The 13,636-nt window shown below is 41.7% G+C and overlaps 1 pseudogene; it reads right to left on the reverse strand.

Annotated features, from left to right (window-relative positions):
- Positions 1-9,710: 9,710 nt before the first annotated feature.
- LOC101026628 lies at positions 9,711-11,204 on the reverse strand (annotated as a pseudogene).
- Between the last annotated feature and the right edge of the window lie 2,432 nt (positions 11,205-13,636).

The following is a 13,636-nucleotide window of genomic DNA, read 5'->3' on the forward strand; positions in this document are numbered from 1 at the left end:
ACCAGCATCCAGGCTGATCTAGGTGGCAGGTGCTAGCCAGCCAGAGCTTGGAGAAGGGGTGCTGCATGTCGGCGCCCCACCAGCCATCTGAGACCGCTCTGCAGCACGACGTCCAGCTGAGATCTGCCTACTGAACCTCCTCACAAAGGCTAGCTTCCCTCCTATTAGATGAGCATTGGCCTGACGTTCTTCCTCAGCCAAGCAGAGCCTGTCTTTGTCTCCTGAGAAGCAGGGGACAGCAGCAAAATCCACCCCACTTCCCTTGCCAGGCAAAACACTAAGCAATCGTAAGTTAGTAAATTACAAATGCATTCGATGTGTAGAGCTGCCAGGAATTTTGGTTGTGTTAACCAGGTACTTGGAATAATTGGATCAATCTTAGAATGTTTTCCATGCCAAGGGTCACTAAGGTAACCAACAATGTCTAGGAACCAACAAGGACAATCAGTCCCTGTGTGTAAGGGCAGTTGGCCCTGGGCACCTCACCCTAGTTCTTAGCTCTGTCTTGTAGGAGCCCAGTTTCTTCATTCATTCAAAAAATATTAGTTAAGCACATATTATGTGCTCTAGGTTCTGGGGATATGGTAGTGAACAAAACAGGGCTTACATCCTGTAGGTAATGACTAATTGTTGTGGTTTCTACACCCCAGGTACTGTTACAAATGTTTCTGCTTTATTTCTTTTAATACTTATAAGATCTCATATACAGTCCAAATTTGAATTTCACCAATTGTCCTCAAACTGTCCTTCATAGCATTTTCTCCCCAATCCAGAATCCAATTTAGAATTACATATTAATATTTCAGTGAGATATCATGCCTTTTTAGTTTCCTTTAATCTGGACCAGTGCTTTTAGCCTTTCTTTGACAGACATATTCATAACATACCATGTATATATACACACAGATACACACAGGAATGAACTCCAATTCTTTCTGTTCTACTGTAGGCAAGTAGTGGTACTGCTAGCCAGTGAATAGTAGGTAATGTTAGAACACCACTTCATAACCCTGAACACATAGACCAGAGGAATACATTATTACTATCCCAATTTTACATGTAAGGAAACTGAAGCCCAGAAAAGTTTAAATAAGTTTCCCAAAGTTATACTACCAGTAGAAGGCTACATGCTGTTTATTTTATTAATTACCTTTGTATGTGTGCAAAGGGTTTTGCGGGTTACAGATTGGATATCAGGCCATTCTATAGAATAGACAGGAGAGATGGCATATCATCACCATCCTCATCATCCCTATCTTACCAATGACTAACCTCAATGAGGTTAGTTCAGGCTGGCTTGTAAGTAAAGGAGCAGGGTCCAGGACAGGTCTTCCAATATATCCCTTGCAGTGTCCCCTAAGGAAAACTTGGAATGATTCAAGATCCAGCAATATGTTCCACTTCACAAGTGTTGGCTATTCCAAATAGTCTTTGCTAGGGTCAGAGAGAGGAGAGTCCTGACAGGCAGCAGTCTGGCAAAAGGTGGAGGAGACCTCTCTTCAAATCTCACCCCAGCCACAGAGCTGATCCAATCCTGTTGTGCCCAGTATGGTGGGCCCTCTCACAGGGCTGGCTGCCCTCAGAATTGAATCTTCCAGGGCATGGACTGCTGTAGGCCAGGCAGTGGATCAGCAAAGCTGAGAAAGCAGAGGACATGTGTAAGCATGGACTAGCTGGCTGATGCAGGAGGCAGGGTAGAGATGATTTGAAAGACATTCTACTCTGAGACTCTGTTATCAAGCTAAAGGGAGCTTGCTGCCCAATGCACTACAAGCCAATACTATGATACCAGATTTTGAGAGAAGAAAGCCTTCTTATTGGAAGTTAACTCGCAAGGTGACAGGAGTGTGAGGCTCAAATCTGTCTCTCTGTGCTGGCTTCAAAGCAGTATTTTTATTAGAAAAGGTTCAGGGGGTGGATTTTGAGATTAGGTGATTGGTGGAAGAAAAGTGGAGGGCTGAAAAGTCTCTGGGCATGCGCAGTTGTCTCTTCATGATACCTCGTGGATCACATGTGAAAATTCGAGGGGAGTTAGTATGAAACATGTCATGTAAATTCAGGCTGGTGATGTTAGCAAGCTGGTTCTGCATAGACTTGCACTGGCCATATTGATTCCAACTGATGTTAGTCAGTTACTTTATCTCATAAGCAGAGAGAGTTTCAGTGTTAACAACAAATTATTTCTTTTCTTATCTGCCATCCTGCAAACTCAATTATTTCTATAAGTTACTGGTTTTGTTAACTTTTGAGGCGCAGATTCATTTCTAATTTGACAGCCTCCTGGGTTAACAATAATAATCTGGAAAGATTCTTTCAAGATTAAGTGAGAAAATGCTGAATAGGTGCCTAGCTCACAGTAGGTGTCTAAAAATGTGAGTGTTCCTTTCTTCCTTTCCACATATTCCTCCTACTCTCATCGTTTCAACTCAGTATTTGTTTTATTGATACATAATAGATGTACATATTTTTGGAGTATGTGCGATAATTTGATACATTCACAGAATCGAATCAAGGTTGATGGGATATCTATAATCTTTTTTTTTCTTCAACTTTATTTGAAGTTCGGGGTACATGTGCAGGATGTGCAGGTTTGTTACATAGGTAAACGTGTGCCATGGCGGTTTGCTGCACAGATCATCTCATCACCTAGGTGTTAAGCCCAGCGTCCATTAGCTATTCTTCCTGATCTTCTCCCTCCCCCACCTCCCACCCCCAATGGGCCCTAGTAGGTGTTGTTCCCCCCATGTGTCCTTGTCTTCTTATCATTCAGCTCCCACTTATAAGTGAGGACATGTGGTATTTGGTTTTCTGTTCCTGTGTTAGTTTGCTGAAGATAACAGCTTCCAGCTCCATCCATGTCCTTGCAAAAGACATGATCTTGTTCCTTTTTATGGCTGCATAGTATTCCATGGTGTGTTTGTACTAAATTTTCCTTAGTCTATCATTGATGGGCATTTGGGCTGATTCCATGTCTTTGCTATTGGGAATAGTGCTGGAGTGAACATATGCATGCATGTATCTTTATTATAGAATGATTTACATTCCTTTTGGGTACATACCCAGTAAAGGGATTGCTGGGTCAAATGGTACTTCTACCTCTAGATATTTGAGGAGTTGCCACACGGTCTTCAACAATGGTTGAACTAATTTATACTCCCACTGACAGTACAAATGTGTTTCTGTTTCTCTACAACCTCACCAGCATCTGTTGTTTTTGGCTTTTTAATAATTGCCATTCTGACTGTCATAGGATGGTATCTCAATGTGGTTTTGATTTGCATTTCTCTAATGATCAGTGATGTTGAGCTTTTTTTTTTTTCATATGTTTATTGACTGTATAAATGTCTGGATTTGGTTTGCCAGTATTTTATTGAGGATTTTTGCATCAATGTTCTTCAGGGATATTGGCCTGAAGTTTTCTTTTTTTATGGTATCTCTGCCAGGTTTTGATATCAGGATGACACTAGCCTCATAAATGAGGAAGGAGTGCCTCCTTTTTAATTGTTTAAAATAGTTTCAGTAGAAATGGTACCAGCTCTTCTTTGTACCTCTGGTAGAATTCAGCTGTGAATTCATCTGGTCCTGGGCTTTTTTTGGTTGGTAGACTATTTATTATTGCCTCAATTTCAGAACTCATTATTGATCTATTCAGGGATTCAATTTCTTCCTGATTCAGTCTTGGGAGGGTGTTTATCAGTTTCTTCTAGATTTTCTAGTTTATGTGCATAGAGGTGATTATAGTATTCTCCCATGTTTGTTTATATTTCTGTGGGGTCAGTGGTAATATCCCCCTTATTGTTTCTGATTGTGTTTATTTGATTATTTTCTCTTTTCTTCTTTATAAGTCTAGGTAACAGCCTATCTATTTGATTAATTTTTTTAAAAAACACCTCCTGGATTCATTGATTTTTTTGAAGAGTTTTTCGTGTCTCTATTTCCTTCAGTTCAGCTCTGATCTTAGTTATTTCTTGTCTTCTGCTAGCTTTAGGGTTTGTTTGCTCTTGGTTCTCTAGTTCTTTAGTTGTGATGTTAGGTTGTTAATTAGATATCTTTCTAGTTTTTTGATGTGGGCATTTAGTGCTATAAATTTCCCTCTTAACACTGCTTTAGCTGCATCCCTGAGATTCTGGTACATTGTTTCTTGGTTCTCATTAGTTTCAAAGAACTTCTTGATTTCTACCTTAATTTTATTATTTACCCAGTAGTCATTCAGGAACAGGTTGTTCAATGTAGTTGTGTGGTTTCAAGTGAATTTCTTGATCTTAAGTTCTAATTTGATTTCGCTGTGGTCTGAGAGACTGTTATGATTTCAGTCATTTTGCATTTGCTGAATGTTTTACTTCTGATTATGTGATAAATTTTAGAGTGAGTGCCACGTGGCAATGAGAAGAATGTATATTCTGTTGTTTTGGGGTGGAGAGTTCTGTAGATATTTATCAGGTTCACTTGATCCAGAGCTGAGTTCGGGTCCTGAATATCTTTGTTAGTTTTCTGTCCTGATTATCTGCCTAATATTGACAGTGAGGTGTTAAAATTTGCCACTATTACTGTGTGGGAGTCAAGATCTCTTTGTAGGACTCTAAGAACTTGCTTTGTGAATTGAATCTGGATGCTCCTGTATTGGGTGCATATATATTTAGGATAGTTATCTCTTCTTGTTGAATCAAACCCTTTACCATTGTGTGATGCCCTTCTTTGTCTTTTTTGATCTTTGGTTTAATGTCTGTTTTGTCAGAAACTAAGATTACAGCCCCAGATTTTTTCCGTTTTCCATTTGCTTGGTAAATTTTCCTCCACCCCTTTCTTTTGAGCCTATGTGCGTCTGCATGTGAGATGGGTCCCTTGAAGACAGCATACCAATGGGTCTCCTCTTTAGCCAGCTTGTCACTCGGTGTCTTTTAAATGGGGCATTTATTTAGCCCATTTACATTTAAGGTTAATATTGTTATGTGTGAATTTGATCCTGTCATCATGATGTCTGCTGGTTATTTTACAGACTTGTTTATTATTTATAGTGCTATAAATTTCCCTCTTAACACTGCTTTGGCTGCATCCCTGTGATTCTAGTACATTGTTTCTTGGTTCTCATTAGTTTCAAAGAACTTCTGGATTTCTGCCTTAATTTTATTATTTACCCAGTAGTCATTCAGGAACAGGTTGTTCAATGTAGTTGTGTGGTTTCGAGTGAATTTCTTCATCTTGAGTTCTAATTTGATTTCACTGTGGTCTGAGAGACTGTTATGATTTCAGTTATTTTGCATATTTCAGTTATGTAGTTGCTTCACAGTGTCACTAGTCTGTGTCCTTTAGTGTGTTTTTGTAGTGGCTGGTAACAGTTTTTCCTTTTCATGTTTAGTGCTTCCTTCAGGAGGAGCTCTTGCAAGGCAGGCCCAGTGGTGACAAATTCCCTTAGCATTTGCTTGTCTGAAAAGGATCTCATTTTTCCTTCTCTTATGAAGCTTAGTATGGCCAGATATTAAATTCTGGGTTGGTAATTCTTTTCTTTAAGAATGTTAAATATTAGGCCGGGCATGGTGGCTCATGCCTGTAATCCCAGCACTTTGGGAGGCCGAGGTGGGCGGATCACAAGGTCAAGAGATTGAGACGATCGTGGCTAACACAGTGAAACCCCATCTCTACTAAAAATACAAAAAATTAGCCGGGCATGGTGGTGCTTGCCTGTAGTCCCAGCTACTTGGAGGCTGAGGCAGGAGAATGGCGTGAACCCGGGAGGCAGAGCTTGCAGTGAGCCGAGATTGCGTCACTGCACTCCAGCCTGGGTGACAAAGCGAGACTCGTCTCAAAAAAAAAAAAAGAATGTTAAATATTGGCCTCCAATCTCTTCTGGCTTATAGGGTTTCCACTGAGAGGCCCACTGTTACTCTGATGGGCTTCCATTTTTAGGTGACATGGCCTTTTTCTCTGACTGCCCTTAACATTTTTTCCTTTATTTTGACCTTGAAGAATTTGATGATTATATATCTTAGGGTTGATCTTCTCATGGAGTATCTTACTGGGTTCTCTGGGTTTCCTGTATTTGAATGTTGGCCTGTCTTGCTAGGTTGGGGAAGTTTTTCTGGATGATGTCCTGAAGTATATTTTCCAACTTGGTTCTGTTCTCCCTGTCTCTTTCAGGTACCACAATCAGTCCTAGATTCAGTCTTTTTACATAATCCCATATTTCTCAAATCGTTTGTTAATCCTTTGTTATTATTTTTTCTTCATTCTTGTTGGTCTGTCTTATTTCAGAAAGATAGTGTTCAACCTCTGAGATTCTTTTCTCTGCTTGGTCTATCCTGCTATTGATACTTGTGATTGCATTGTGAAGTTCTCATGTTGTGTTTTTCAGCTCCATCAGGTCAGTTATCTTCCTCTCTAAACTGGCTATTCTAGTTAGTAGCTCCTGTATTTTTTATTGTGATTCTTAGCTTCTTTGCGTTTGGTTACAACATGCTCCTTTAGCTCAGTAAAATTTGTTATTACCCATCTTCTGAAGCCTACTTCTGTCAATTCAGCCATCTCAGACTCTGCCCAGTTCTGTCCCCTTGCTGTAGAGTTATTGCAGTCATTTGGAGAAGAGGCACTCCACCTTTTTGAGTTTTCAGAATTGTTTTATTGATTCAGTGTCATCTTTGTGGGCTTATCTACCTGCAACTTTTGAGGTTGCTGACCTTTGAGTGGGCTTTTTGTGGGGTATTTTTGGTTGATGTTGTAGTTTTCCGTTTGTTTGTTTTTCTCTTAACAGGGCACTGACTTAGCAACCGTAGGCCTGCTGTGGTTTTCTGGGGGTCCACTCCAGACCCTAGTTGCCTCAGCTTTTCCTGTACCTGGAAGTATCATCAGTGAAGTCTGTGAAACAGCAAAGATGCCAGCCTGCTGTTTCCTCTGAAAGCTCTATCCCAGAGCAGTACTGACCTTTCCCTGGCCTGAACACTCTTGTAGGAGGTGTTTGGAGACCCCTTTTGGGAGGTCTCACTCAGTAGGGGGAATATAATTCAGGACACACTTACAGAAGCAGTCTGGCTGCTTTTTGGTAGAGCAGGTTTGCTGTGTTGGCAGGAGTACTCTTTGTCCAGATGCCTAGACTCTCCAGAGCTGGCAGGCTTGGACAGCTGAGTCGACTGAACTGCAGATATGGAAGCCATCCCTGCCCCTTACCTTGCCCCAGTCAAGCTCCCTTCCAGGGAGAGATCAGGTCTTTATAAGCCTGGCTGGAGTAACTGCAGAGTCCCCATAGGAAGGCCCCACCCAGTGAGGAGGACTTGATTGGTGTCTGGTTAAAGAGGCAGTCTGGGCACAATCTGGCTAGGCAAATGTGCTGCATTAGGGGGTCCCCTCCTTGCCCTGACCACCTGCACTCTCCAGAGGTGGCAGGCTGGAATACTGAGTTGACCGCACTACAGAAATAGTGCCCACCCTTCCCGGGGAAACTCCTTCCTATCTCAGGCAGGCTCAGCCTGTTGCCCCTGGCTGGCTGGAATTTCAAGTCAGTGTGTCTTAACTTGTGAGGTGCTGTGGAAGAGAGGCCTGCAGAATGATACTTCTTGGCTCCCTGGATTCAGCCCCCTTCCTAGGGGAATGTATGAACAGATCTGCTGCCTCACCAGGGATTTGGGGGCTAGAGTATGTAAAAGTCTTGGGTCTCTGTGAGTGCCTGAGTGGCTACTCTGCCAAGACTCCACACAGCTCTCTGTATAGGACCCAAGGCCCTAGAGATATGGGCTCATGAGGGGATCTCCTGATCTGTGGGTTGCAAAGATCTGTGGGAGAAGCATGGTTTCCTGGGCAGGGTTGCATGATCATTCACCACTTCCTTTGGCTGGGGGTGGGGGTTTCTTTGGCTTTGTGCTCCCCCCCGGGTGGGCCATTTCCCCAACCTGCTTTTCTTCATTCTTAAGAATTCTCTTTAAGCAGACCGCGATCAAGTCCTCCTCACTGGGTGGGGCCTTCCTGTAGGGAGCCTTCAGTTACTCCAGCCAGGCTTATAAAGACCTGATCTCTCCCTGGGAGGGAGCTTGGTGGAGGCAGGGCAGGGGGCAGGGACAGCTTCCATATCTACAGTTCAGTCGACTCAGCTGTTCAAGTTGATTGTCTAGTCAGTCCCATTGTGAGAACCTGGATATTTCAGTTGAAGGTGCTGTATCCACTTGCAGCTTTCCTTACCTCTGTGAGTGCTGTGGGCCACAGCTGCTTCTATTTGGCCATCACCACTGCAGGACAAGCCACTGAGTAAGGGACAGGGCTGCTCACAGTGGAAACCACAAAGTAGCTCATTCTGCTCAGCACCTCACTTACTACTTTGCCAGAGAGACAGGGTGAGGAGCAGATCCTGAGTGAGCTTCCCTCAATGTCTGTGGTCTCTTTCCAGCTACCTGTAGGAATCCTTGGATATCTATCATCTTAAATATTTATCTTTTCTTTTTACTATGAACATTCAAATTATTGTTTTCCAGCTATTTTGAAATGTTCAATTGATTAATGTTAACTATAGTCGCCCACTGATCTATTGACTACCATCTTACTTCTATCTAACTGTATATTTGTATCCATTAATTAACCTGTCTTCATTCCCCCTGTAACCATACCTTTCCCAGCCTCTGGTAACCACCAGCCAACTTTCTATCTGCATAAAATCCACTTTTATAGCTCCCACATGTGAGTGAGAATATGTGATATATGTCTTTCTGTGCTTGGCTTATTTTACTTAACATGTTGATGCAAATGACAGGATTTCATTTTTTTTAATAGCTGAATAATGATTCATTGTGTGTGTGTGTGTGTGTGTGTGTGTATATATATATTTTCCACTAAGGAGCACTTAGATCAATTCCATATTTTGACTGTTGTGAAAGGTGCTGCAATAAACATGGGAATGCAGATACCTCTTTGATGTGTTGATTTCCTTTCTTTTGGCTATATACCCAATAGTGAAATTGCTGGATCATATGGTAGTTCTATGTTTTTGTTTTTGTTTTACTTTTTCTTTTTTGAGATGGAGTCTTGCTCTGTCACCCAGGATGGAGTGCAATGGTGCCATCTCGACTCACTGCAATATCCACATGCTGGGTTCAAGTGATTCTCATGCCTCAGCCTCCCAAGTAGCTGGGATTACAGGCACCTGCCACAATGCCCAGCCAATTTTTTGTAGTTTTTGTAGAGACAGGGTTTCACCATGCTGGCCAGGCTGGTCTTGAACTCCTGACCTCAGATGATCCACCTGCCTCGGCCTCCCAAAGTTCTGGGATTACAGGCATGAGCCACCATGCCTGGTCTATTTTTTAGTTTTTTTGAGGAAACTCCACAAAGTTTTCCATAATGCTCTACTAATTTATCTTCCCATCAACAGTGTATGAGGGTTCCTCTTTCTCCACATCCATGCCAATATCTGTTACTTCCTTCCTTTTTTTTTTTTTTTTTTTCCTCATTAAACCTTTTAATGAGTCTCAAAATTCTGTGACGGATTTTTGGTCAAGTTGTTTCCATTAAAAAGTACTGATTTTAAAAACTAATAATTTAAAACTGCCACACACAAAAAAGAAAATCAAAGTGGTCCACACAACATTCTCCTTTCTGTCTGAAGGTTTTATGATGCATTATTGTCATTAACCAGTCTCTTAGTGCTAAACTTAAATAGCCAATTGAAACAAACAGTTCTGAGACCATTCTTCCACCACTGATTAAGACCGGGTGGCAGGTATTAGGGATAATATTCACTTACCCTTCTGAGCTTTCTGGGCAACTTGGTGACCTTGCCAGTTCCAGCAGCCTTCTTGTCCACTGCTTTGATGACACCCACGGCAACTGTCTGTCTCACATCACGAACAGCAAAGCGACCCAGAGGTGTTTAGTCTGAGAAGCTCTTGACACACATGGGCTTGCCAGGAGCCATATCAATGATGGCAGCATCATCAGACTTCAAGAATTTAGGGCCATCTTCTGGCTTTTTACCAGAACAGCGATCAATCTTTTCCTTCAGCTCAGCAATCTTGCATGCAATGTGGGCCATGTGGCAATCCAGCACAGGGGTATAGCCAGCGCTGACTTGGCCTGGATGGTTTAGGATAATCACCTCAGCAGTGAAGCCAGCTGCTTCCATTGGTGGGTCGTTTTTGCTGTCACCAGCAACGTTGCCATGATGAACATCCTTGACAGACACATTCTTGGCATTGAAGCCCACGTTGTGCCCAGGAAGAGCTTCACTCAAAGCTTCATGGTGCATTTTGACAGATTTTATTTCTGTTGTAACGTTGACTGGAGCAAAGTGATCACCATACCAGGTTTGAGAACACCAGTCTCCACTCGGCCAACAGGAACAGTACCAATACCACCAATTTTGTGGACATCCTGGAGGGGCAGGCACGAGGGCTTGTCAGTTGGATGAGTTGGTGGTAGGATGCAGTCCAGAACCTCAAGCAGCGTGGTTCCACTGGCATTGCCATCCTTCTGGGTGACTTTCCATCTCTTGAACTAAGGCATGTTATTACTTGGCTCCAGCATGTTGTCACTATTCCAATTAGAAATTGGCACAAATGTTACTGTGTCAGGGGTGTAGCCAATTTTCTTAATGTAAGTGCTGACTTCCTTAATGATTTCTCATATCTCTTCTGGCTGTAGGGTGGCTCGGTGGAATCCATTTTGTTAACACCAACAATTAATTGTTTCACACCCAGTGTGTAAGACAGAAGGGCAGGCTCTTGGGTCTGCCAGTTCTTGGAGATACCAGTTTCAAATTCACCAACATCAGCAGTAACAATCAGGACAGCACAATCAGCCTGAGACATCCCTGTAATCAAGTTTTTGATGAAGTCTCTGTGTCCTGGGGCATCAATGATAGTCACATATTACTTGCTTGTATCAAATTTCCACAAGGAGATATCAATAGTGATACCATGTTCACGCTCGGCTTTCAGCTTATCCAAGAACCGAGCATACTTGACGGAGCCTTTTCCATCTCAGCAGCCTCCTTCTCAAATTTTTCAATGGTTCTTTTGTCGATGCCACCACATTTGTAGATCAGATGACCAGTAGTGGTGGAGTTGCCCAAATCTACGTGTCCAATGACAACAATGTTGATATGAGTCTTCTCCTTTTCCATTTTTGCTTTTAGGGGTAGTTTTCATGACACCTGTGTTCTGGTGGCAGATCCGGTGTGAAAAAGCTCCTTTCTTTTTGATAAAAGCCATTTTAACTGTGGTGAGATGATATCTCACTGTACGGTTTTTTTTTTGTCTTTTTTTTTTTTTTTTTTGAGCCGAAGTCTTGCTCTGCTGCTAAGGCTGGAGTACAGTGATGTGATCTCAACTCACTGCAACTTCTGCCTCCTGAATTCAAGTGATTCTCCTGCCTCAGCCTCCCTAGTAGCTGGGATTACAGGTGAATGCCACCATGCCCGGGTATTTTCTGTATTTTTAGTAGAGACTGGCTTTCGCCATGTTGGCCAGGCTGGTCTTAAACTCATAACCTCAAGTGGTCCGCCTGCCTTGGCCTCCTAAACTGCTGGGATTACAGACATGAGCCACTGGGCCCAGCCTCATTGCAGTTTTGATTTGCAAATCTCTCATGATTAGTGATGCTCAGCATTTTAAAACTATACCTCTTGGCCATTTGTATGTCTTCTTTTGAGAAATGTCTATTCAGATCTTTTGCCTTCCTCCCCTTTTTTTTAGAGATGGGGTCTCACTCTGGTGCCCAGGCTTGAGGGCAGTGGCATGATCATAGTTCACCGTAACCTTGAAATTCTGGGCACAAATGATCCCTCTGCTTCAGAATCCCAAAGTGCTAGGATTATTGCCCATTTTAAAATGTAATTATTTGCTTTTTTCCTATTAAGTTGTTTGAGCTTGTTATATATTTTGGTTATTAATTCCTTGTCTGAGGGATAGTTCACATATATTTTCTCCCATTCTGTGGGTTGTCCCTTCCGTTTGTTGATTGTTTCCTTTGCTGCGCAGAAACTTTTTAGTTTAATATAGTTCCATTTATCTGTTTTTGTTTTTGTTGGCGGTGCTTTTGAGGTCTTAACTGTAAAATCTCTGCCTACACAACTGTCCTCAAGTGTTTCTCTTATATTTCCCTGTAGTGGGTTTATAATTTCAGGTCTTACATTTAAGTTTTCAATCCATCTGGAGTTGATTTCAGTATATGGTAAGAGATAAGGGTCCAGTTTCATTCTTCTGCACATTCAGTTTTCCCAGCACCATTTATTGAAGAGACTGTCCTTTTCCCATTGTATGTTTTTGGTGCCTTTGTCAAAAATGAGTTGGCTGTAAGTGTGTGGCTTTATATCTGGATTCTCCATTCTTTTCCGTTGGCCTATGCATCTGTTTTTAGCCAGCATCTTGCTGATACAGTGTTGTTGTGTATTTTAAAGTCAGATAGTGTGATGCTTCCAGCTTTGTTCTTTTTGTTCAGGATTGCTTTGGCTATTTGACATCTTTTGTGGTTCCATATAAATTTTAGCATTGTTTTTTCTCTTTCTGTGAAGAAAATCACTGGTATTTTGATATGGGTAGCATTGAATCTGTAAATCATTTGGGGTAGAATTGTCATTTTAACAATATGAATTCTTCCTCCAATTCATGAACATGGAATATCCTTTCATTTTTTGTGTCTTCTTCAATTTCTTTCATCAGCATTTTATAATTGTTTATATAGAAGAAAATTCACACATTCAATGCTATCCCTATCAAATTACCAGTGATATTCTTCACAGAAATAGAAAAAACAGTGCTAAAATTTGTATGGAACCACAAAAGATGCCAAATCACCAAAGCAATCCTGAGCAAAAAATTTTCTTTCATTTTTTTGGTTAAATTGATTTATAAGTATGCTTTACTCTTTTTTTTTTTTTTTTTTTGAGACGGAGTCTTGCTCTGTCACCCAGGCTGGAGTGCAGTGGCATGATCTCTGCTCACTGCAAGCTCCGCCCCCCGGGTTCACACCATTCTCCTGCCTCAGCCTCCCCAGTAGCTGGGACTACAGGCGCCCGCCGCCACGCCCAGCTAATTTTTTTGTATTTTTAGTAGAGACGGGGTTTCACCGTGTTAGCCAGGATGGTCTCAATCTCCTGACCTTGTGATCCGCATGCCTCGGCCTCCCAAAGTGCTGGGATTACAGCTTAAGCCACTGCGCCCGGCCATAGTATGCTTTATTCTTTATAGCTATTATAAATGGGATTGCTTTCTTGATTTTTTTTTCAGATTGCTGTTGCCATATATAAATGCTATAATGATAATGAGGTAAATTCAGCAAGAGAATGTAACAATTATAAATATGTATGCACCCAAAACTGGAGTACCTATGTATATAAAGCAAATATTAATAGATCTAAAGGGAGAGATAGGCTGCAATACAGTAATTGTAGGAACTTCAGCACCCCACCTCATACTGCATTTTATGATTTTGTATTTTGCAACTTTACTGAATTGATGTATTAGTTCTAAAAAATTTTGGAGTCTTTATGTTTTTCTAAATATAAGATCATGCCCTCTGAGTACAAGGCTAATTTGACATCTTCCTTTCCAATTTGGATGCCTTTTATTTCTCTCTCTTTCCTGAAAGCTCTGGCCAGGACTTCAAGTATTATGTTGAATAAAAGTGGTGAAAGTGGCCATCCTTGTCCTGTTCCAGATTTTAA

Source organism: Papio anubis, chromosome 2 (assembly GCF_008728515.1).
Source record: "Papio anubis isolate 15944 chromosome 2, Panubis1.0, whole genome shotgun sequence".
In the NCBI taxonomy this organism is placed as follows: domain Eukaryota; kingdom Metazoa; phylum Chordata; class Mammalia; order Primates; family Cercopithecidae; genus Papio; species Papio anubis.